At 44.8% G+C, this 24326-nt stretch overlaps 1 protein-coding gene across 1 annotated transcript in view; it reads left to right on the forward strand.

Annotated features, from left to right (window-relative positions):
• Positions 1-6203: 6203 nt before the first annotated feature.
• Positions 6204-24326, forward strand: part of LOC101129712 (supervillin) — a 277906-nt gene continuing 259783 nt past the window's right edge. Inside the window, exon 1 of the mRNA XM_063710246.1 lies at positions 6204-6534. The gene's annotated coding sequence lies outside the window, so the exon portion shown is untranslated. The remainder of the gene's footprint in view (positions 6535-24326) is intronic.

Here is a 24326-nt window from a genome sequence, read left to right on the forward strand (position 1 = left end):
ACATATTGTTGGGTTAAGCTGATAAATCCCTTTTCATGGATTTTTGGCCATCTCTTACCATGAGGGCCTAAAAGAGCCTTCTGTGACTTGTGGTATGCTTTTTACAACCCCTTTGGCCAAAGATGGCATTGTTCCCCAATGTAGCTGACTCTGATCCACATTCACTCATTTCCCTCAGAGGACAAAGGTTTGCCATTAATTTTAATAGCCAAAAGATAGTTGATAGTGCCCGAGGAGGCAGCAGCATAAAGAAATAACTACATGACCTCTAGCTATGACAGCTGCTTTGAAAAGGAGGAGCAACTCCTGCTAAATTAGTTCTGCCCCACCTATATTGTTAATTTTAATTAAAACCTTTGTTTATGTATTCCTCTTACTACCCAAACTCTTGTGAATTTTTAAGATATTAAAGAAGGGTTTATTAATTATACAATTAGAAATCAGGCTGGGTGCAGTGACTCACGCCTGTAATCCCAGCACTTTGGGAAGCCAGAGTGGGTGGATCACCTGAGGTCAGGAGTTGAAGACCAGCCTGGCCAACATGGTGACACCCCATCTCTACTAAAAATACAAAAATTAGCTGAGCATGGTGGCAGGAACCTGTACTTCCAGCTACTTGGGAGGCTGAGGCAGGAGAATCACTTGAACCTGGGAGGCAGAGGTTGTGGTGAGCCAAGATCATGCCATTGCACTCCAGCCTGGGCAGCAAGAGCAAAACTCTGTCTCAAAAAAAAAAAAAAAAAAAAAAAGAACAAAAAAAGAAATATAGCTGTTTGAGTCCATTTTGTGTTAGTTTAACAGAATACCTTAGACTGGCTAATTTATAAAGAAAAGAGGTTTACTTGGCCCATGATTTTGATGGCTGTAAAGTCCAAGATTATGCAGCTGCATCTGGTGAGGGTTTTGGGCTGCTTCCACACCTGGCAGAAAGTAGAAGAGGAGTGGATGTGTGCAAAAAGATGACATGGTGAGAGAAGAAGCAACAGAGAGAAAGCAAGGAAGCTGGACTCTTTTTTAACAACCCGCTCTCTTGGGAATGAATGCATTCCAGTGAGAGTGAGAACTCAAACTTATGGAAGTGTATTATTCATGAGGGATCTGCCCCCATCATCCAGACATCTCCCACTAGGATCTCCCTCTCAACACTGCCACATTGGAGATCAAATTTCAGCAGGAGTTTTGGTGTGGTCAAACTATATTTAAAGTATAGTAATAGTTAAAAAGTCTTCTCTGTATTTAGAAAAAGAAATTCAACTGACACCCATCTAGTTTAGTTTCAATGGCTGAAACATGGCTGATATTAGAAATAATATCAAAGAATAAGAATATTTCAGCCTCCAGAATTTTTTCAAAACCACTTTTTTTTTTTTTGCCAAAGCATCCTGTTTATTTCCCGCCCCGAAAACTAAAGAAGTTGAATAATCTGGAACCCATTTTAAAGTTTTGTTAAAATTCATGCTTGTCACAGTCTGATTTCTTTCAGATTTTGTCCATCTTCCAAATTCAAAATATAATTCCATAATAATATTCATGGCTAAGTGTATTTCTTTTTAGAAGTAGGAGAATAGAGAAGCTGTCTTCCAGAATTTTTTTTATTATAATTTTGGCTGTCTCTGGCCCACGCTATTTGTCTCCCTTTAAAAAAAAAAATCTTTAAAAAATCCACATTCCCCTGGCCCAAATTTCAATTTTTCTAATCTGCCCAGACCAGAATAACTAAAGCAACAACAACAAATGAGGAGCAATAATATGTATTCTTTATTTACATGGCAACCTTCTTTTACAGATTCTAAACTTTAGACTAGGGAGTGAGAACCTTCCCTTCTAAATATTTGTGGGCTGGATCTAGGTTCCTTGGTTAAAGGCTTTTAATATGGATGGAAATACTTGGCATAACTATCAAGGTTATAGTTTTCTAAGGACTGCTTGTTATTTTTCTTTGTTATATAACCCTATCTCATCTCTGCCCCTCTCAATAGGCCTTCCAGACTAGCGGACTATCAGAGATTACAAAGCTCTGCCGGTTAACAGAACACATTGTTTTGAGCGCTGCAGGCCGCTCTGGGCTTCTTAGATCTCTGACTCTTAACACAGAGAAAGCAGCACTTTTATTTCAGTGAAGGTTAGCTTCATAACAGACTTTTAATCTTGGAAGATTCGTGCTGAAAACTGGATTAGGAAATCCCACGTCCCTGTACCTCTTGCTCTTGTTTGGGAACCTTGGAGAACAACGGCTGCATCTAGCAGCAAACCAGTCTCTCTTCCCTTCTCTGTGTCACTAGTATCATTTCTGCCTACTCCCCAATAGACTCCAGCGAAGGGGACTTCCCACACCCAACTTGTACATTTTTACCCACCTCCAGGCCATACAAGCCTTTACAGAGCACCTACTGTTTGCAGAGGGAGCACTGTGTTTCACTCTCCACACTTTGCTTAACTGTACCCCTCTCCAAGAGCTCCATAAATCTGGGCTCTCTGGTGAGCACAGCTCCAGCACTGCCTCAGGCAGTTGTCACTTCAGCTTTTTAACTGTGACCCACAGGGAGGAATACATTTGACAACACAACAACCCTGCACACACATAAATACAATAAATACATACAACTCGTAAATACAGTGAACTGAAACAAAAGATTTCATGAAAACAATACTTCCTTTTTTTTGGAGACAGGGTCTTGCTATGTTGCCCAGGCTGGTCTCTAACTCCTGGTCTCTCGCCTTGGCCTCAGTAGCTAAGGCTACAGGCGTGAGCCACCATACCTGGGTTCAATGCTTTTTCTTACTATGTAGGATGTACTTTTGTGTTTTTACTTCTACTTCTGTTTTATCAAAAAGTAATAATAATAAAGCTGGTCTTTATCCACAAAATTGATTCCAGGACCCACAGTTTGAAAAGTTCTGTGTAAGGAACCCAGAATATTTAGAAGGCATAGAAGCTAATTAGGGATTCTAAAAGATGAAACTATATTTTCACTAGGAGGTGACTTAAGGGAGAATGTTCACAAGTATTATCAAGGAAGTGAACATTGCCCCAAATAAGGTATTTGCAACAAAAGCTATGTTTGAACAAATCCTCTGACTTTCTAAGAATTCATTCATTCATTAAAGCAAACACACACACACACATAATTTTTTTGGAGCATCAAGTTTAATCTAGACTTCAAACTTGCAAAAATGGATAAGACCTTTGCCCTCCAGCAGCTCACAGGTTAATGAAGGACACAGAGAAGTGACCTGGTGATTACAGTCCAACATTTGATGGCTATGACTGCAACTTAATTGGGTGCTGTGGGAGCAGAAGGGGGTCCTTAGTTCAGAAAGAAGCAGGCAGGCTTCCTGAAGTTGGTGACTCCTGGAGGAGGCTGGAAAAGAGGTGACACCTTCTCTCTAGACCAAGCAAGTGTGTTCAGAGAGCATGGAACCTCTTGAATATGCAGGGCATTGGGCACAAGTGGTCCCTATGGTTGGAGTGAAGGGTGCAGATGACGCCATAGCCAGAGATGGGCCAAGGAGCTTGCGTATTTCTCCTGGAACATCCAGGGAATCCATTGAGAGAGTTTAAGAAGGCCTGCAGGGTCATCAGGTTTCTGTTTTTGAAAGATCACTGAAGATATGGTGTGGGGGATGCTGGCTCAGAAACCAGGCTGGAGCAGGGGTCAGGAGGCTGGCGTCAAAAGCCGGAGGGGAAATAGTAGAAGGGCCTGGACTGAGGCAATAGTGGTGGGAGTGGGGAAGAAGGAGGCCTCTGGGAGGCATCAGGGATGCTGTAGCAAACGGATTGAAGCTGGTGAGGTGTAAAGGGTGTGGCAGAGGGTCTTGTCTCAGATGATGCCCGGGTTTCTAGCAGGCACGACTATGGTGGAGCTGGTGCCATCCACTCAGATGGGTAATACAGGGAAAACAAAGTTTGGGGAAGAGTTCAATTATGGCCACACATTACTGTGCTTGGAGTGTCTATGGTGATCCAGCAGCCACTGGATGTGGAGCTTGGGGAGGGGCCTGGCTTGGTGTTAAGAAATCAAGGGTTCAGCTGGGCACAGTGGCTCATGCCTATAATCCCAGCAGTTTGGGAGGCCAAGGCGGGCGGATTACTTGAGGCCAGGAGTTCGAGACCAGCCTGGCTAACATGGTGAAATCCTGTCTCGGGAAAAAAAAAAAAAAAAAAAAAAAGAATAAATCAAGGGTTGGATGAAGCCACAAAGAAAAGTTACAAAGTAGGATCAGTAAGTGCGCTTAATTTGGGGCAATGACCAATTTGTGGAAGATGACTTTTTTCAGATGTCTCTAGGTAGTGTGGGGTCAGCACCGAAGTCCTCAACCTCACATCCGTCCTGTCTACCCCAGCTGTAAATGTGTCAGAGCTCCCATAGACGGCAGGCGGAATGAGGCGTCTTAGGCATATTTATTCACCACAGTCTCTAATTATGGAGCCCATGGGGGATGACAATGACACGGGGAGTAGGCAGAGGGCAGACTGGGCAAGGGTGACTCTGGGTTGAATCGCTAACAAAGGCTAAGAGGCCAGTTCTGAAATGTTTGCTGGCAAAGGGTCTCAAATTCCTGATAGATCCCCTATATTCTTTTCCACATTGGAGTGTCGCTGCTACTACTGTGACCACAAATCAAGTTGAGAGGGCTGTTTCCTTACTGCATTTTCAATCCTTCCAGCTTCCCTTCACAGCACTTGACAATGTGTGAGTCCACAGGTCAGCTTGTCCTGGAGGGGATGAGATGGAGTAGGGGATAGGGGAGGCTGAAGTCCAACTTTTTTTTTTTTTTTTTTTTTTTGAGACGGAGTCTCACTCTGTCGCCCAGGCTCGAGTGCAGTGGCGCGATCTCTGCTCACTGCAAGCTCCACCTTCCGGGTTCACGCCATTCTCTTGCCTCAGCCTCCCGAGTAGCTGGGACTTCAGGCGCCCGCCACCACGCCCGGCTAATTTTTTGTATTTTTAGTAGAGACAGGGTTTCACCATGTTAGCCAGGATGGTCTCGATCTCCTGACCTCGTGATCTGCCTGCCTCAGCCTCCCATAGTGCTGGGATTACAGACGTGAGCCACCGCGCCCGGCCCTGAAGTCCAATTTTTATTCTAGCATCTTAGGAGCAATGGCACTCACAGTTATGGACTGAATTGTGCACCCTCCCCGCCCCCCCAATCCCAATTCATATGTTGAAGTCCTAACCCTCAGTACTTAAAAATGTGATGTAGGTGACACACATCTTGGTGACAGAGCAAGACTCTGTCTCAGAAAAAAAAGGCATGTAATTGGAGACAGGGTCTTTAAAGGGGTGATTAAGTTAAAATGAAGTCATATAGTGTCTTTAGGAGAAAAGATTAAGACACAGACACAGAGGGAAGGCCTTGTGAAGATGCCACAAAAAGTCATTTACAAGCCTAGGAGACTGGCCTCAGAAGAAACCAACCCTGACCACATCTTGATCTCCAGAACAGTCTTCCAGACTCCAGGACTGTGAGAAAATCAATTTCTGTTGCTTAGGCCACACAATCTGTGGTCTTTTAGAGCAAACAAAAACACTCGCTTTTCTTTTTTGTCTGATGGTGCATATTCAGGAGGAAACATAAAGTAGTCTAACACTCAGAGGAGCACAACTACCTCTACCTACTGAAACAGACAAGTAACATACTTAACAGGTTGAAATTTATCTACTTATCTACTGTTCTGCCGTTTACCAAGTACTTTTACAAGCCCTAACTCTCATTCTTCGCGGCTGCCTCAGCATCACCTGGGAATCTGTTCGAAGTGCAAATTCTCGGGCCCCACAGAAGTCTTACAGAATCAGACACTGGAGGAGGCAAGAAGAGGGGCAGTCATGGTGTTTTCACAAACGTTGGAGGACTCTGGTGTAGCTAAAGTGCGAGAACCACCGAGGCAGGGTTCGGTCCAGGTGGAGGGGATTGGGGGGTGCCGCGACTTTTTCACAGGTGCGCGTGGACAGCAAGGACGGTCTCCTTTGCAACTGGCCCACAGCGTTGGCACAGGTCGCCAGATTTTATTTATCCCTGGAAGGTCTGGAGACTCAAAGGGGCCTCTCAGGGCTCCAGGGTAAGCGGCTGCCTCCGGGCAGCAGAGCCTGTGAGAGCCAGGGAGCCCTGAGCCGCTGGGCGCGTGCGCGTGGGCGCGTCCCTGGGCCGGGCGCGCGCCGAGGGGGTGGGTGGCGCCGGCCCCGCCGGCCTGGCGAGCGGTCCGAGCCACTCAGAGCGCCTGGCGGCCGACACCCGGGGGCCCTACAATTAATACCGGGCGCCTGCCCGCTGGCCGGGACTCGCGCGCCGGCTCTCGGGGACGGAGGCTCCTGGTCCGCCCTGACGAGCTCGCCACTGGCTCTGCTCCGGCGGCGACGGCGACAGTGGCCCTGGCCGACTTTCCCGGGGCCCACACCCCCTCGAGAGCCAGCTTGGGCAGGGGACGGTGCCGCACCACCAAGGCCCCGCGCTAGTGTGCGCCCCCGGCCCGGGCCCGGCAGGTGGGCGAGGAGGGCGGGCACAGTCGGGGCTCTGCAGGAGCGCGCGGAGGTGAGTCGGGGGGGGGAAGGTGGGGACGCGAGTGTGGGCGCGTGAGTGTGGGCGCACCCCCGGGAAGGTCTCGGAGATGTCCTCTCTCCCTTCTTCCTGGTCCCCTCCAGAGTTTCTCTCAGGTCCTCAGGGGACAGCCTGAGAGGCCAACCTGCTGGAAGAGTTCACTCGGGCGACAGAGCGAGTTGGACAGCCACACCCCCGGCCGGGAGAGCGATAGGGCGGCCCTGGCCTCCAGCCCCACTGGGATCCTAAAGCCCCGCATCTCCGGGGCTGCAGCGGGGGCTAGCCCAAGCATCTTCCCAGCCCTGGGACCCGGGGGGCGTGACTGCCACCACCCTGAGAGCTACTGAGACACAGGACACAAACTTAGTTTCCAAACAAAGTAAAATCTGCCTTTCCGGTGTTTTAAGACAGGACGTGCTTATGCCGATTCATCGCGGTTTTCTTGGGCCACCTCCGAGGACGCGGCTGGACCCGCTGGCCGTGGAGGGGGTCGGCTCCGGGCGCGAGTTCGTGTCCTGGGGCGTGGGGACAGCTCTGGTGCTTCCCCCGAGAGTCGACCCAGCATGGTCCCCGCGCACTGGCCCCTGTTTTGGGAAGGGGTGCCCGCGTTGAGATAGGCAGGGGTGCTTGTGCTTGGCCCCCCTCTGTGTCCCCACCCTCTCCGCCCGATCCTTGCCCAGTCCGAGGGTGCTCCCGCCTGGCGGCCCAGCAGAGGGCGCCAGCTCCCGGCCGCCGCGCGGGTCGCAAGGGGTGGGGACGCGCGAGCCTCCAGGTAAGGAGCGAAGTGAATCATCCCGAGCGGGGACCCGCTCCCCGCGCGGTGGGAACGAGGCGGGGCGTGGCCGCGGCGCTGCTGAGAAGTCGGGGCCGCCGAGCCGCTGTCGGCGGGAAGCGGCGATCCTGCCACCGGGAGGTGTGGAAGAGCCGGGTAGGTGAGCAAAGTCCCTCCGCGCGGTGGCCGAGGGGCGCGCGGAGCCGGGGCTGGCAGACGCCAGGACGCGCTGCTGCGCTCTGCTCCGGGGCGGGAGGCGCGGGTCAGTCTCGCTCTGGCTGCGGGTGGCCCTGCCGGGGACCGAAGCGGGAACGGGGGGGCCTCCCAGGGGTGGAGGCCGGCGGGTGCCCGGGCCGCTGCGACGGGGCGCTGCGCTCGGCCCGCGGGGTCCCCGAGCCGTAACAAAGGCGCGGCGCGGCCGCGGCTCCCACCCACTTCCGTCCCCGGAGCGCGCCTCGGGGAGGAGCGGCCCGGGGCAGGGTTTCTCTCCGCGGAGTTTCGGGAAGTTAGCGCGGCTGCCCGTTACGCTGAGAGCAAGGCGGGGAGGCGGGTGGCCCGGGGAGTGGCGCGCCAGTGATCAGAACTACGACATCGCCCGGTTCCTTTCCCGACACCAGCCGCAAGTGGCCGGAGCTGCGGTGGCTCCCGCGCCCCAGCCCGGGGTCCCAGACCGGCGCCTCCGCAGGGCCCGCGCGGGTTTGAACCCGACGCGTGGTGCGCCAGGCCATCCCACCTGCCCACGTTTCTGCGCGCGTGCGGGCTCCCCGAAGGGAGTGGTTTAGTCCCCGGGTGACAGCCAGCAGTCCCTGGCACCCCGAGTGGAGCTCCAGAAGGCGGTAATTGCATTACAGTGAGTGAGCGGCGGGGAGGCTCCAGTCCAGGCCGCAATCTGGGTCAGGTGCGGGGTTAAGAGCTTCAGGCGTTGGCATGAGAGATCTTGTGAAGTCTGACAGTTTATTGCAATGAGAAGTTCCTCACAAGGGGAGAGGCCAGCTGGGGAAATTAAAGGAGCTCCTGTCCGCCATCCCCAGCCCCATCCCGAGGTTGTGATAACTTGTGCCTGTGCAAACCCTAGCACGGGCAGGCGTTTTGTCATAGAAATGTCAGAGGCAGCATCTCTACTGCGCCAGATGTTTCTCAGCATCTGAACAGGAGAGGAGGAGGTGGTATTGAAGAGAAACCCAGGACGTTCTGCTTGCTGTGAACCCTAGCCCCTCGCAGTCAATCGATGGAATTCACGTTTTCGTGTCTTGTCTTATCTGCCTCCACCCCCTTCTTCTGTTGGAAGGAAAGGGCAGGCACTGGTTTTTATGAAGGGCTAATGGACGAGGGACTCTCCCCTACACAATGTGGAAGGCTCTTCATTTTCTCTTTAAACCTTACAACCTCTTCCCAGGAGGTTATTTCTGTTTCACAGATGAGGAAACTGAGGCTTAAAGAGGTTAACAGATCCAAGAGTCCGCCCTGTTCCAAAGAGGACTGTTTATTCTTCCAGGTTATTTTTTTATTTTTGGCAAAGTCAGTTACTGAAGAGCGCTTTATGGACTGCTGGGTGTGTGCCGTACCCCGGGGTTCAGGTTTGATTATGCTAGGCTTTAGGGCTTGACGGACTTTCCACCTATCTCTGGCTTGTGTTAATGCCAGTGCCATAGCTAAACCAACTCATATTTAAAACTTAATGTATATGAAGAGAACTAAGGTTTCCTCCCCAAACCTTTAGGATTATGACAGTTCCAAAGAGAGGTGGAAATAGCTGTCCTTTGCTTTTTGCAGTGTTTCATCAGGCAGGTGGGCCTGGAGTCAGGAATTCTACACAGCACGGAGCTCTGTTTGCCTTTTCTTTTGCAAGGAGCTGCAGTCCCCACCTTGTTTAAGCTGTGTGTGACTTTGCCACTGTGCTGAATGTGCGTTTAAAATTAAGTGAAGTATGCTTTGGAAATAATGGCCCGCCTTACTGACTGATAAGTTAAAACCTCAGAATTTCTTTGAGGGATCCAAGGATATGGTTGTATCCACAATTTTTATACAACATTTGAGCTCAAGTTTACAAAATAGGACTTTGGCATTGTCCTGAATGTACTTAAAATGTATTGCCTTCAAGAAAGATGTTTGCAACTCTGGCGTGACAGTCAGGGACTTGGAACTTCCTAGGTAGAGGCAGCCAGGCACGCTGATGAGGGCAAGCCTGGGAAGTCTGGGAAGAATGGCTGGGTTTGGTTGCTGCCTTCACCATTTAGAGGTCTGCAGCCTTGGACAATTTGCCTAGCCTCTGAGCTTCACTTTCTTCTTTTAAAACATAAATCAAAGGCCAGGTGCCGTGCCTCACACATGTAGTACCAAGGCTTTGGGAGGCCGAGGTGGGAGGATGGCTTGGGGCCAGGAGTTTGAGACCAGCCTGGGCAACATAGTGAGACCCTGTTTCTACAAAATATTTAAAAATTACCTGTAGTCTTAGCTACTTGGGATGCTGAGGTGGGAGGATCGCTTGAGCCCAAGAGTTCGAGCCTGCAGTGAGCTATGATTGCGTCACTGCACTCCAGCCTGGGCAACAGAGCTAGACAGCTGTCTGTAAAAAAAACTAAACAAAACAAGCTAGGAATAATAATAGTGCCTCCTGGTTTCAAACCATGAGGACTAAATTAGATAATTCATGAGATACTCGGCACAGTGCCTAGCACATAGTTGCTATTCAACAAATGTTAACTAATAATGATGATGTTTAAGAACAGAATCCTTCCCTTCCTCCCCTCATCCAGAGAGGTAAAGTAGTTCATAGTTGCCCTGAACTGACTGTTCTTAGTGAATATGGCAATATAGTACAGTTAGTGATTCCTCCTTCTCTCAGCAAGTTGGGGCTAGGGAAAGGTTGGTAGTGATGGAAAACTTGGTCCAGTCGCCCAAGGAGTTTACAAGGAGCTCCAGAACTGTAGAGCTTTTCTCCTGGTTTTGCCACTGTGTAATTTTGTGGTGGGCCTTTCAGCCATTTCCCTTTCTTTTAAATTTAAAGCCCAGTATTCTAATGGCCAAGATGGTAGGAATTAAAAAAAAAAAAAACAAAAACCCAAACCAAATGAACTGGTGAAAAGGAAATATGTATTCTCTTTTCTCATTCACTAGCCATCAGTGGCACTAAAGAAATGTATCTGCTTCTGTGAAAATTGTGCTGGCCTAATCCTGGGAAGAGGGACCATTTCCTTGGAAAATATAGTATTTTCTGATAGTCTGTTTAAAGGTGAACCACCAAGTTGATAGAAGAGGAAGGAGAGTTTGAGACATAACATTTCAAAAATATTTCCTTAAACATGGTCAACTAAGTATGGTCTGAAAATTGCTAAACTAACTTTTAGATGACAGCATGAAGTATAGGTCAGTTAAACTGAACAATTAATGAGCAATCAGTATAGCTATTTCATATGTTAAAAAACTTGAAAGTTTTTCAAATGAGCAAATGTACTCTATATTGTATATACATGCAAGAAATATAAAATCGTATATTGTATCTATATGTATATAGTATATATAATGGATATAGTTTCTTATAATACATCTGATCATTTTTTGCTATTTTATACCTCTTGATTTGGGTTTTGTTCTTTTAAACAATTGATATGGACTAAAGCAACATAAAGAAACGTTATAATGTCATTATACACCACCCGATGTGTAGTTACCATGAACATTATCTTCAAGAAAGTGCATGGACAGGAGGACAGGGAGGGATTGTCATTATGTAGGTTTTACATCTGGATATGATATGCAGCTTCTCCCACACTGGAAAATGAGCTGCGTGCATAACCAATTGGAGGCGTGTAAAGAGTTAGGAGCAAGATCCCTGCTTTTGTGCATTTCACTCCATTTGTAGCCACTTGTTGCACTCCATCTGGAAAGAAAGAAGCCGCTGCAGGGCATGCGCCAGACCTGCGCTGGGCCGTCGCTTCCATTGTACGGAAGATGAACAGGCGGCGTTATTTTGGATCACATAGCAGCTTGTTCAAAAGCATCTTGCATTCCCCAGCTGTTCCACAACTTCTTCGCATATGGGAGAGAACTTGCCAGCTGCTGGGGCAACTGTACTTACATTTGCTGCCTTTGTTCAGTAAACAAGGAAGGTAAAAAGACAGGCGCCTTTGTTAAACTGTAGTCATTGTAAAGAGACTTACTTGTTTCTGTTATGTCAATGTTATTCCAGATATAGTCTGTCAGGGGAGGCGGTTTAAAAGGAAATGTCAGAATTAACATTTTTTTTTTATCCAAATAAATGTTATTTTAGGGTAACCGGCATGTATAGGTTTTCCATATGTAAAACCTTAGGCTGCTTTTATATTTCATTGCCTAACAAAGGAATGGATCTAATACCTAAAAATAAGTGTTTATTTAAAAATTGACATATGAATCAGATTTAATTCTATACATTTTTCTATTGCATGAAATGCATAAAAGTTACAATGTGTCTCCAGGCAGTGCTTTTGTGTTTTCAGAACATTCTGTTGTTTTTGCATTTGTTGGAGCTGGAGGGTACCTTGCCCACATCCTTTGTTTAATCAATGAGAAAACTTCAGTTTATAAGAAGTTGTTGCTTATCCAAGGTGGTTTGGCTAGTGGATTTAATTCAGCAAATCTTCTATTGAGTGTTTATAGTGTGACAGGCCTGGGAAACCTATAAAGATGAATAAGGGTTGGGCCCAGCCCTGGATGGACTCGCAGTTCAGAAACAACAGACGTAAACAAATACTTCAAGTATGAGGGCTAGAGCAGAGGCAGCACCTTTTTGTTTTCAGAACAGTGTTGTAATCATGTCAGCTCAAATAAAGCCAGAGTAGCAAGTTGATGTGCCAGTAAGAATTGAGGAGCAGAATCTTGGGTACAGGAAGATAGAAGAGGCGTTATATGGTTTATCAAATTTTACGTACATGTCCTTAAAAAAGAAGATTTTGTATTGTGTCTCTACCTAGGCCTGCTTGTCTCCCAGTTCCTGGCCAGCACCCCAAAACATCTTGCCTTCCTAATTATTGTGAATTGTGAATAAATGGCCCTCTAGTAGCTCCAGCATCAATCACAATCCTTTTTGGGATATTCAGTGAGTTTCAATCCCCTTTGTTCTATAAAAGGTTGTAAAATAAGCCATAATTGCTTGGGCATGTATAAAACCCTCTGACTCCAAATCTCCTCTAAATCTTAGGGGTTCCTTGTACTGGAAACTGCTGTTGCTTCAGATCCCCTGATGATTCACGGTTGCTGAGTTGGACCCACAATTCTAAGCCCTTAATCCACTTCTGGGCTCCATTTATACATTCATGTATCTCTTACTTCATCCCTTTTGTGCAGTAATAACAGATTTTTACAGTCTTTCAGTTTTCACTTGGTTTACTGACGTTTTCACTTGAGATGCTCAAGAACTCCGTTGGGTTCTTAGGGCTGATGACCCAGGGTTTCCATCTTGTAGATGAGGAAACTGAGGCTCCACGGTTGAGAACCTTGCCTGTGCTAGGATTAGAACTAAGATCTCCTGATTGAAAATTCAACACTCCCCTCTGACTGGAAGGGTCAACTTATATGAAGCTGGAGGTTGAGTCTCATCTTCTTCTACAGCTTCATTGTACATGCCCTGACTTCAGTGATCCTCACTGGGTTTTTCACCCAGGACTTTCACTGGGATAAATCTCCCTTCCTTAGTACATTTCTCTGCACATTACAGTTCTCTTAGCATCTTATTCTTCTTTTACTTTTTTCTTTTTTAGAGGCAGGATCTTGCTCTGTTGCCCAGGCTGGAGTACAGTGGTGTGATCATAGCTCACTACAGCCTTGAACTCCTGGGCTCAAGGAATCCTCCCTCCTCAGCCTCCCAAGTAGCTGGGACTACAGGTGTGCACCACCACGCCCAGCTAATTTAAAAAAAATTATCGAGAAATGTTGCCTAGGCTGGTCTCGAGCTCCCTGGGCTCAAGTGATCCTTCTGCCTCAGCCTCTCAAAATCCTGGGATTATAGGTTAGAGAAACAGTGCCCAGCCATCATGTTACGTTTCTAAGTCTTGTCTCTCAAGAGCAATTGCCAACTTTTTTTTTTTTTTTTTTGAGATGGAGTCTCACTCTGCCACCCAGGCTGGAGTGCAACGGTGCAATCTCGGCTCACTGCAACCTCTGCCTCTTGGGTTCAAGCGGTTTTCCTGCCTCAGCCTCCCAGGTAGCTGGAACTACAGGTGCGTGCCACCACACCCAGCTACTTTTTGTGTTTTTAGTAGAGGTGGGGTTTCACTATGTTGGCCAGGCTGGTCTTGAACTCCTGACCTCATGATCTGCCCACCTCGGCCTCCCAAAGTGCTGGGATTACAGGTGTGAGCCACCGCACCCAGCCAATTGCCAACTTTTAAACACATACATCCCTCTGTCCTGCTACACACACCACACACACACACACACACACACACACACACACACACACACACACCCCTCCATATACACAGAGGCCCAGCATGGCTACTGCACCCACTATCCTTTTTCACCCAGCCCAGCTCCTTTCAGAAGATGACTTCACCTTTATACCATCAAACTTTTTCCTCCTGCTTAATGCCTTGGGATGCTACAAAATTCTTGATGGATATCAGATATAGGTGGACGGTCAAAGTTAGCCTGTTTCCTCTTTTTCCACAGGGGTACTGTTGGAAAATGATCCAGTTCCCCTTGATAGTGGTGACTATGTTGTCCCCCCAACATCATGGTCCTTGGGGTTAGAAATAAGAGCCATTTCCCTTAGGAGGAAGAAGGTGATGAGCTTAGTTGGGGAGGGGGACCTCCTTTGCTCAGGACTTCTCTAGTATTCCTTATGCAGCCATAGTACCACTCCCCACAAACATCCTAACACCGCCCCTCACCCCCAGACTTTGGCAGCTTTCTTCTCCTTCTAGGACCCTTTGTTTGTTTCCGTCTTTGACATTCTGCCCCTCCTGCTCCTGGTCTGTTGCTTTCGCCCAGCCACCTCCCGGCAGGCCTGGGTTTCAAGTGTCTTAGGGACACATTTGCCTTGGATGCCCTTATCTCCATCTGTCATTGGTGTTTAATTGCTTTCCCTCCACTCCCCAGCCTGCTCTTTGACTTGGGGTAAGTTTCCCCCTTGCAATCCTTTCTGATTACTTCTTTCAGCTTTCCTCTGGCCAATTTAGCTGCCTGTTCAGCTCCTCCATGCTGCTAGCTCACCCTTTGTGTCCGCAGTTTCCCAGGGTTTCCAATACATGGCTTTGTTTCTATCCAAGGCTGCTCTACTCTTTCTCCCTTCCTTCCTTTCCTTCCTCCCTCTTTTTGACAGTGCTTCTTGATGCTTGTATTCTTTTCCCTTTCATTTTTTTCTTCTTAACAATTTGCAAACCCTTCTGCCTTTGTTCTGAGTCAATCTCATTTGGCTGTCACCTTTGTTTAGTATAATAATGATATTGAATACCCTATCAAAGTTTTTATGTACAGGAAATTTTTGCTTTTAAAAAGCGTTCTTTGGAACTGCAACTTGGAAATACCAGTTTTGAAACTGGTCAGGTCAGGGCATTTTAAAAGGTCTGAACTTTGGGGAAAATTGTTTGAAATTTATTTTGGCTTTCCTTGCCCGTGGCAGTACCTTGAAAGTTACTGAAACATAAGCTTGTTTTGGATAACCTTTCCCTTGCAAATGGAAATTGTACATACACACAGCAGAATTCACGTTGGCTTTTTTTTTCTTTTTCAAATCATATTTCTGGAAAATCTTGGAAGGGAGTTTGTGCTTCGTGGCCAGTCTAGGGTGGGTGTAAGTCATGAACGATTGGTCATATTAAGACTGTGCTAGACCCTTTTGATCAAAAGCCTCGCTAGGGATGCTTTCCACTTATGATCATCTGTCCATGAGAATATACCAGAGAGTAGGTATTAGGAAATCCTTGACAGATTGACTTGATTAAGGAATCTTTACTTTTCCCCCAAAGCTGTGAACATAAAGGTTTACTCAGGATCAGTAATAGAGTAGGATGGTAGTTGGAGGTTCTCGCCCTGCCTTGAGGTAGAGCTGCAGGCTACTGTTGGTCCTGAGCAGCCAGGGGGTCTGGCACTGTTTGCAGTGCACCCAGAGCCCTCCCACCTGGCACTTGTTCCCTGCAAAAATATAAAAATATTGCTCTTTTTGTGACTTTTTCTTTTTTTTTTTTTTTTGTATTCACGGCTTAATTCACATTTCTCCTTTCTCTAAGTTCTGCAATAAGTGAAAAGATGTTTACCCATGCCGAAATAGTTTGGTACTTTAATTTCCCAATTAAAAGGGAGCACAATTTTCTTGCCCCAGTAGCAATGTTACTTATCCCAGGTGGTTTGGCTATTGCATGTAATTCTGCAAAGCTTCTGTTGCGTGTTTACAGTTTGACCGGCCTGAGGAATCTGTAAAGATGAATAATGGTTGGACCCATGGCACCCAGGGAGTTTGAGTCCAGCCCGGACAACATTTCTCTATAATTTTTTTTTTTTTAAATTAGCTGGTGTGGAGGTCCCCACTTATAGTCCCAGCTACTTGGGAGGCTGAGGAGGCAGAATTCCTTGAGCCCAGGAGTTCGAAGCCACAGTGAGCTATGATCACACCACTATACTCCAGCTAATGTTAGTACAGACCGGAGCACACAGACCAAGGAATCTTTGTTTCAGCAATCTTCTTTAATTGGTGTTACTGGGCATAGAATCTTGATGTAACCATCAACTTCAGTTAACTTAGTCAAGTTATCCACCTATATTATTATGTTATTATTAGCATCTGAAGAAAGGTCCTTGAAATTAGAATTGTATAGAAACAAGAAGTAAAAGTAATCAAACTGCTGATTTTGTCTTTCCTTTGTTCAGCAAACATTTGATAACCACGTGGTGTGTGTGTGTATGCTTGTGCACGTGGATGTGTGTACCCATTTAATGCTTGTTATTGAGAATATAGAGTGAATCCTGCCTTCACAGAGCTTACAGTGGGGGATACATTTGTAAATAAACAAGCATAGGTGTTGTGATGGAAGCACATTCTAGATGTCATGGAGACATGAGAGGATGCCATGATGGCGGTGCTGCCACTGGTAGCATCATCTGTTGACTGTCCACTGTTTGCCAGGCCCTGTGCTGAGGGCTTTGAGGGCTTGACATGCTGTTCTTATTTTAATTAGCACTTTTTTTTTTTGAGTTAGAGTCTTTCTTTATCTCCCAGGCCGGAGTGCAGCAGCGTGATCTTGGCTCACCGCAACCTCCACCTCCCGAGTTCAAGCCATTCTCCTGCCTCAGCCTCCTGAGTAGCTGGGATTACAGGCACCTGCCACCACAGCTGGCTAATTTTTGTATTTTTAGTAGAGACGGGGTTTCATCATGTTGGCCAGTCTGGTCTCGAACTCCTGACCTCAAGTGATCCGCCCGCCTCGGCCTCCCAAAGTGCTGGGATTGCAGGCATGAGCCACCGTGCCCGGCCACAGTTAGCACAGCTTTTTAAGTGGAAGCCTTGATAGGTTAAGTACCTCAAATGAGGTATGGCAATAAGTAGTAGAGTCTGGGTTTGGATTCAGCTCCAAGGTCATAAACCTTTTGCCATAAATGACAGGATGTATCAGTAGCTTCCTAGGTCTACTTTTCCTCCTCTAACCATCCCTATCTCTGCACATAAAGAAGGAATAAGGAAGCCTGGAGAGCCATTTGATATAAAAGATATATGTGGGGGCCAGATGCAGTGGTGCATGCCTGTAATCCCAGCATGTTGGGAGGCTGAGGCAGGAGGATCACTTGAGCTCAGGAGTTTGAGACCAGCCTGGGCAACTTAGTAAGACCCCATCTCTACAAAAAATTTAAAAATTAGCCATGCGTGGTGGCACACACCTGTAGTCCTAGATGCTTGGGTGGCTGAAGTGGGAGGATCACATAAGCCCATGATGTCGAGGCTGTAGTGAGCTATGATTGCACCACTGCACTCCAGCCTGGGCCACAGAGCAAGACCTTGTTTCTAAAATAATTTTTTTATTTTTTAAAAAAGGATGTAGGTGAGGAGTTAGCCCTAGCCCCACTCTCTCCTATAAAGGATGTACCATGGGGATCTAGTCTAGACGGTTCCTCAGTGTCTGTAATTATGCATTTTCTCTGAGTATTCTTTATATTCAATGTTTTGCCAACTCTGTTTCTAAAGAGGCTTTCTTTTCCCTCTGCTGAGCATTGCGGAAACTGGCCATCAGCCTGACTGAGCCCCAGAGCCCTCTGCCTCCTTTCTCAGTGCTGTGCATCGCAACCAGCAGCCTCTGGTTTCTGCCTTGATCCCCTCAATGGTGCTTGGTGAGGCAAGCGGCTCTATTTCAGGCCTGCAGAAGGGGAGAGTCACTTCCTCTTTAGGATCTGTTCTTTAAATGAACCCCTCGTGGAGGGGAAGCCTGCCTGCTAGGACACATCTGTGTGCATGAATACAGGCTCTCAGAAATCTCATCCTCACTTCAGCAGCCTGCTGGTTACACTGCTCTTATCTCCTCTTTCCTGCCTTTTAAGGATTGCAAGGCTCTGTGGTTCTGATAAGACCCAGTTATGATCCTGAAGAATATTGGCTGGACAGATTGGAGGAAACCTATCACTCTTGAAGGGAAGGAGAGGCTCAAAGGGGACACGAGATCCTGCCCTTTTCCAAAAGGAACCCTTGGGGACGCAAGAGCGGTCCTCTGCAGGATGAATCGCCCTGAGGCTCTAGGAGAAACTTTGATAAGCGTGCTCTGCCTTAGGGCTGTGCCTGTCCTGTTTCCTGCTCTTGATAGCAGGCAAGTAGAAAGACGGACCTCTGATCCTGAACTGTGTGCCATAATGAGGAAATTCCACCCTGAAAATTTAGAAATTTAGAGGTGAGCATGCATGCTTTTTTTTTTTTTTTTTTTTTTTTTTTTTTTTTGAGACAGGGTCTCACTCTGTAGCCCAGGCTGGAGTGCAGTGACGTGATCTTGGCTCACTGCAACCTCTGCCTCCTGCAGAGAACCTTCAAGTGATTCTCATGCCTCAGCCTCCTGAGTAGCTGGGATTACAGGCATGTGCCACCACACCCAGCTAATTTTTGTATTTTTGGTAGAGACGGGGTTTCACCACGTTGACCAGGCTGGTCTCGAACTCCTGACTTCAAGCGATCCACCCACCTCAGCCTCCCAAAGTGCTGGGATTACAGGCATGAGCCACCTTGCCCAGCTGCTTATCAGTTTTTAAGTCCAAAAATAAGGCTAAGAACTTCCTGGAAAAACTGATAGAACATGAACTCAAATGAAGAGACAGCTTACTTCAACCAATGTTAGACGATGTCCATCCACTTCCTAAAAATGAATTCGATATTAGACTTTGAAATAGGATTTATATACGTTTTTTTCATTCTGACCCCAGAATTATCCAATTATTTTTTAAAAAATAGTCACCATCATATATCCTGACACTGAGTTTCCAGGAAAAAGAAAAATCGTATTATATGCTTGAGAAGAAAATTATATGGTTGGAAGATGTTTTGGTTGATTATTTGTATAAACCCAACATCTCTGTGTATGTGTGTGTGTGTTTTAAATCCTCATAAAAAAAGAATGAAAAGCTTTCATTGCATGGCTTTTTTTTTTCTATACACTTGCTTCTCACAGTGTTGGAAGAAGTCACAAGTTAGTTATAGCAGGCAGTGAAAGCAGTTTATGTTTTTCCATGAACAAATTGGTTCCATGTCTTGTATTTAGGCTTCTTGAAAAAAAAAAAAAGAGAGAGAAAACAAAAAACTCAGAAGAAACTGCAAGCTTATTGTGGAAAACTCACTTTCGTTTTGAGCACAGATACTGGTTCTAGGTTCAAATAGTAGCATCCTTTAGCTGTTTGCAGAACTTGGTAGTTCTACAATTTATAAACCCGTTCATACTTCCCTTGCCCCATAGCCAAGTCTCTCTAAACACAATGTCTTCTCCATTATTTTCCATTTCAGCTAGAAGTTGGTTTTGAAAAGTTAAGTGCTGTGTTTGCATAATCTTCACCCAACCCTTTTTCTCCTCCAAACTTTTTATCTTGTTTGGTTGCCAAATTCACACGCATTGCTTGTAGTTACCCAACAATGGCTTTTGTTTCATTTTTTCATATGTTCTCAATGGTTTTCCCACAATTTTTGATTCTAGGGACAACTAGGGAGAGTTCATGCGTTGCAGAAACAGGGAAAGTTGCCTCCATTAATTGTAGGCTTACTGAATTTGTTACCATCACCAAGTATAGGTAAATAGGAGAATGACTATTTAAAAGATGAATAGATTTCATAGTAAGAGAGAAGTTTCCTCTCTCAAGATATTCCTTCTTTTCTTCTTCCTCCTTTTCCTCCTCCTATTATATAATAATAATTATTATTATTCCCTGAAGCATTGTTCATAGTCTGGTGGGACAAACAGTTGTTGCTAAGAGTAATGCCTTCTTAACAGTGAATACTGAAAGTTTCAGTTCAAGTACTAGAAAGTGACTTGTCATGAATAATCACAGTTTAAATTTAAGTGATGCTTAATTATACATTTATTTTTTATTTTTTTGAGACAGGATCTCACTCCGTAACCCAGGCTAGAGTGCAATAGAACGATCCAAGCTCACTGCAACCTCTGCCTCCCGGGCTCAAGTAATCCTTTCATCTTAGCCTCCCAGTAACTGAGATACATTTTTAATTTTTTGTTTTTTAACTTTTTGGCCAGTGGCTGGCTAATTTTTTGAAGAGACAAGGTCTCACTATATTGCTCAGGCTGGTCTCAAATTCCTGGGCTCAGCCCATCCTTCTGCCTCAGCCTTTCAAAGTGTTGAGATTACAGGCATGAGCCACCACGCCTACATTTATAAATATTTATGGAGGACTTTTATGTACAGGGCAGTCTGCCGGGATTTTCACTTATCTAATGTAATTTAATCACAAGTACCACGTGAAGTAGGTAGTATTACTCCCATTTCACAGATGAGCAACATCAAGGCTTGAGAGGAAAAATGATTGGCCAGAGTCACGTATGTAAGAGTGACAGGATTGAAATTTAAATCAAGATCTTCTGATTCCAGGGTCACATTCACTTCCCAGCCAATAAGTAAACGGCAGTGATGTCACCGTGGATGTCCTATGTGTGTGTAACAGTGGATTCTGGAACTCAGCTTGAAAGCTCATGCAGTAGAATTTTAAGAACAAAACTGTTCAATTAGGGTTGGAGTTTTTAGTGCCCCTACATTGGATTTAGAGGCTAGAATTCAAGCATCTGCCTGCTTTTTGCTAAAAACATTTATTGTACAAATAAATCTGTACCCAACTCCTGAAAACACCAGGTTTTTATTTTTAAATGTGCACATCTTCCAAAGGCCGCTTTGGTGCTGAATTGGAAAGAATTCTAGTTCACAAAACCTGGAAAATGACCATTACTCTTGTTTTTTTTCTTTCGTTCTTTTTCTTTAAACAGTTGTATTGAGGTATAATATTGCCATGTTTTCTTAACCTAGCTTTTTGGAAGAAAGTTTGGATCAATGTTAAGCCAAAATTTCTTAACTTCTAGGGCTTTTTGATATGGTCTTGCATAAGTTTCTCAAACTCTCTCACTTTTTTATTACTCCCAGATAAATCTTTTCAGTAGAAATTCGGGAAATTTTTGCGTTTTAAAAACTCGTACTTGCTGATGCAGTTTTTTTTTCTTTCTTTTCTTTTTTTCTTTTTTAAGACAGAGTCTCACTCTGTCACCTAGGCTGGAGTGCAGTCACTGCAACCTCCACCTCCTGGGTTCAAGCGATTCTCTGGCCTCAGCCTCCCCAGTAGCTGGAATTACAGATGCGCACCACCACGTCTGGCTAATTTTTGTATTTTTTAGTAGAGACAGGGTTCTGCTATGTTGGCCAAGCTGGTCTCGAACTCCTGACCAAAGGTCATTTGCCTGCCTCGGCCTCGCAAAGTGCTGAGATTATAAGTGTGAGCCACCAGCACCCGGCCTGATTTATTTTTAAGGTTAGCTTTCCTGAAAATGCCTTCTTCTCTAACTCCTGGTTAGCCTGCAAGCCAGACAAAATAGCGCTAGTTACGATGATACCAGTAAGATGTCAAAATAAAACTTTGCCACAAGTCAACATGGATATGGACTGCTTATTAGTATAGAGCAGGGATCCCCAGCAGTATTGAAATATGTGGCTTTGTAAATTTGTCTGTTTCCTTGTGTAGTTCTGTCAGTTTTTGCTTCACGTATTTGGATGCATAGCTATTATTAAGGTGAATAAACCCTTAGGATCCTTATGTCCCCTTGAAGAACTGGTGACTTTATCATTATGAAATGACCTTCTTTAGACCAGCTGATATTCTTTGCTGTAAATTCTACTTGTTATTTATAAAGCCACTTCAGCTTTTTTTTTTTGGATTGGTGTTAGTATAGTATAACTTTTTCCATCCTTTTAACCCTTTTGTGGCTTTATTTAAAGTGCTTTTTTTTTTTGTAGGCAGTATACAGTTGTATCTTTTTTCCCCAATATGAAAATTAGTCTTTTAATTGGTATATTTAGATTACTTACATTTAATGTAACTATCAATATAGTAATTTTAAATCTGTCATCTTACTGTGTGTGTTCTATGTATCTTGTCTATTCTTTATTCCCTTTTCCCTGGTTTCTCTGCCTTCTTTTGGATTGAGGTGTTTTTTGTTTGTTTGTTTGTTTGTTTTTGTAAAGATTCCATTTGTCTCCTTTGTTGGCTAATTAGCTATATGTCTTTGTTTTGTTATTTTGTGGTTGCTTTAAGATTTACAGTATAATCTGGGCATAGGGGCTCACACTTGTAATCTTAGCACTTTGGGAGGCTGAGGCGGGTGGATTGCTTGAGGCCAGGAGTTTGAGACTAACCTGGCCAACATGGCAAAAACCCCATCTCTTCTAAAAATACAAAAATTAGTGGGTTGTGGTGGCACATGCCTGTAGTCCCAGCTACTCAGGAGGCCGAGGCATGAGAATCGCCTGAATCCAGGAGGCAGAGGTTGCAGTGAGACGAGATCATACCACTGCACTCCAGCCTGGGCACAGAGCAAGACTGTGTCTCAAAAAACAAACCAACAAACTATTTACAGTATACATCTTTAAGTTATCATAGTCTACCTTTAAGTGATATTATATCACTTCACATATCATATAAGAACATTACAATAGGATACTTCCATCTTGGCCTTTGTATTGTTGTACAGTTTACTTTTACATATGTGATTAACTCCATATAAGTTATTATTGTTTGAGAAGTCACTTCTCTTTTAAAAGCTTAAATAATAAGGAGAAAGCTCTTATGTATTTACCCAGGTAGTAACTATTTCCGCTGTTCTTTATTCCTTTGTGTATATCCATATTTCTACCTGATTATTTTTTCTACTTAAAATAATTTACTTTAGCATTTTTTGTTATGTAGGACTTCTGGTGATGAATTCATTCCATTTTTATATGTCTGATAAATCCTTATTTTGCCTTTATTTTTATAAGTACCGTGTGCTAACTAGTTGTATAATTGGAGCTACAGCTTTATTTTTGGAAGCTATTTTTGCTGGGTATAGAATTATAGATTGACAATTTTTTCTTTTTAGTTTATGAAAGATTTTGCTTCACTATTTTACACTTGCCTTGCTTTTGACATAAAATCTGCTATCATTCTTACCTTCTTTTGTTTATGTGATATGTCCTTTTTTTCTAACTGCATTTAGTATTTTTATTTTTTAAAAAGTGAAGTCTCACTGTGTCGTCCAGGGCAGAGTGCAGTGGTGCAGTCATAGCCCATCGTAGCCTCAAACTCTTGGGCTTAGTCTTCCTGCCTCAGCCTCCCGAGCAACTGGGACTACAGGCACATGCCACCACGCCCAGCTGCTTTTAAGATGTTTTGTTTGTTCCTGGTTTTAAGCAATTTGCAATGTGCCTTGATATACGTTAGTTTATATTTCTTGTGCTTGGAATTAAATGAGCTCCTTGGATCTTTGGGTTTATATTTTTATTAGGTTTGGCATATTTTTTCAGCCATTATTTCTTTAAATATCATTTTCTATCCCTCTGTGCCCCCCATGTGGAATCCAATTACATGTGTTTAGGCTGCTTAAAGTTGTCTCCACAGCTCACTCATGCTTTGTTCATTTTTTTAAAACTTTCTTTTCTGTTTTTCATTTTGGATATTTCTATTGCTATGTCTTCAAGTTCAGTAGTCTTTTCTTCTGAAATGTCTACCTGCTATTAATCCTATCCAGTGTACTGTTCATCTCACACATTGTAGATATTATTTCTAGAAATTTGATTTGTGTTTTTATATATTCATATCTCTGCCTAAAATCTTGAATATTTGTCCTTGTCTGCTAATTCTAATACCTTTCTTAACTCTTGGTCAGTTTCAGTTGATTGACATTGCTCCTCGTTGTGGGTTGTATTTTCCTGCCTTTTTGCATGCCTGGTAATTTTTGACAGGATGCCAGACATTGCAATGTTATCTTTTGGGGGGATGGAAATATTGTTGAGCTTTGTTTTGGGATGTAGATAAATTACTTGGAGACAGTTGATTCTTTTGTCTTACTTTCAAGATTTATTAGGTAGGAGCAGTGCTAATTAGACAGGGATAATTATTCCTTAACCCGTTTATGCCAAGTGTTCCATAATTGGAACACTAAGCTTGTGGGAGTTATTTATATCCTATTGCTTAAGGTCATCACCAAGGTCTGATTTCTCACACACAAAAAATTTGCAACCTCCAGCATAAATGGGTTAAGCAACATCTTTCTGAGTACCCAGTGCTTGTGAATTATGAGTTTTTCCATTCTTTTTGTTTGTTTGTTTTGAGACAGAGTCACACTCTGTCATCCAGGCTGGAGTGCAGTGGCACGATCTCAGCTCACCGCAACTTCCACCTCCTGGGTTTAAGCAATTCTCCTGCCAGCCTCCCAAGTAGCTGGGATGACAGGCACCTTCTACCATGCCTGGCTAATTTTTGTATTTTTAGTAGAGACAGGGTTTCACCATGTTGGCCAGGCTGGTCTTAAACTCTCGACCTCAGGTA

Source organism: Gorilla gorilla, chromosome 8 (genome assembly GCF_029281585.2).
Source record: "Gorilla gorilla gorilla isolate KB3781 chromosome 8, NHGRI_mGorGor1-v2.1_pri, whole genome shotgun sequence".
Lineage (NCBI taxonomy): Eukaryota > Metazoa > Chordata > Mammalia > Primates > Hominidae > Gorilla > Gorilla gorilla.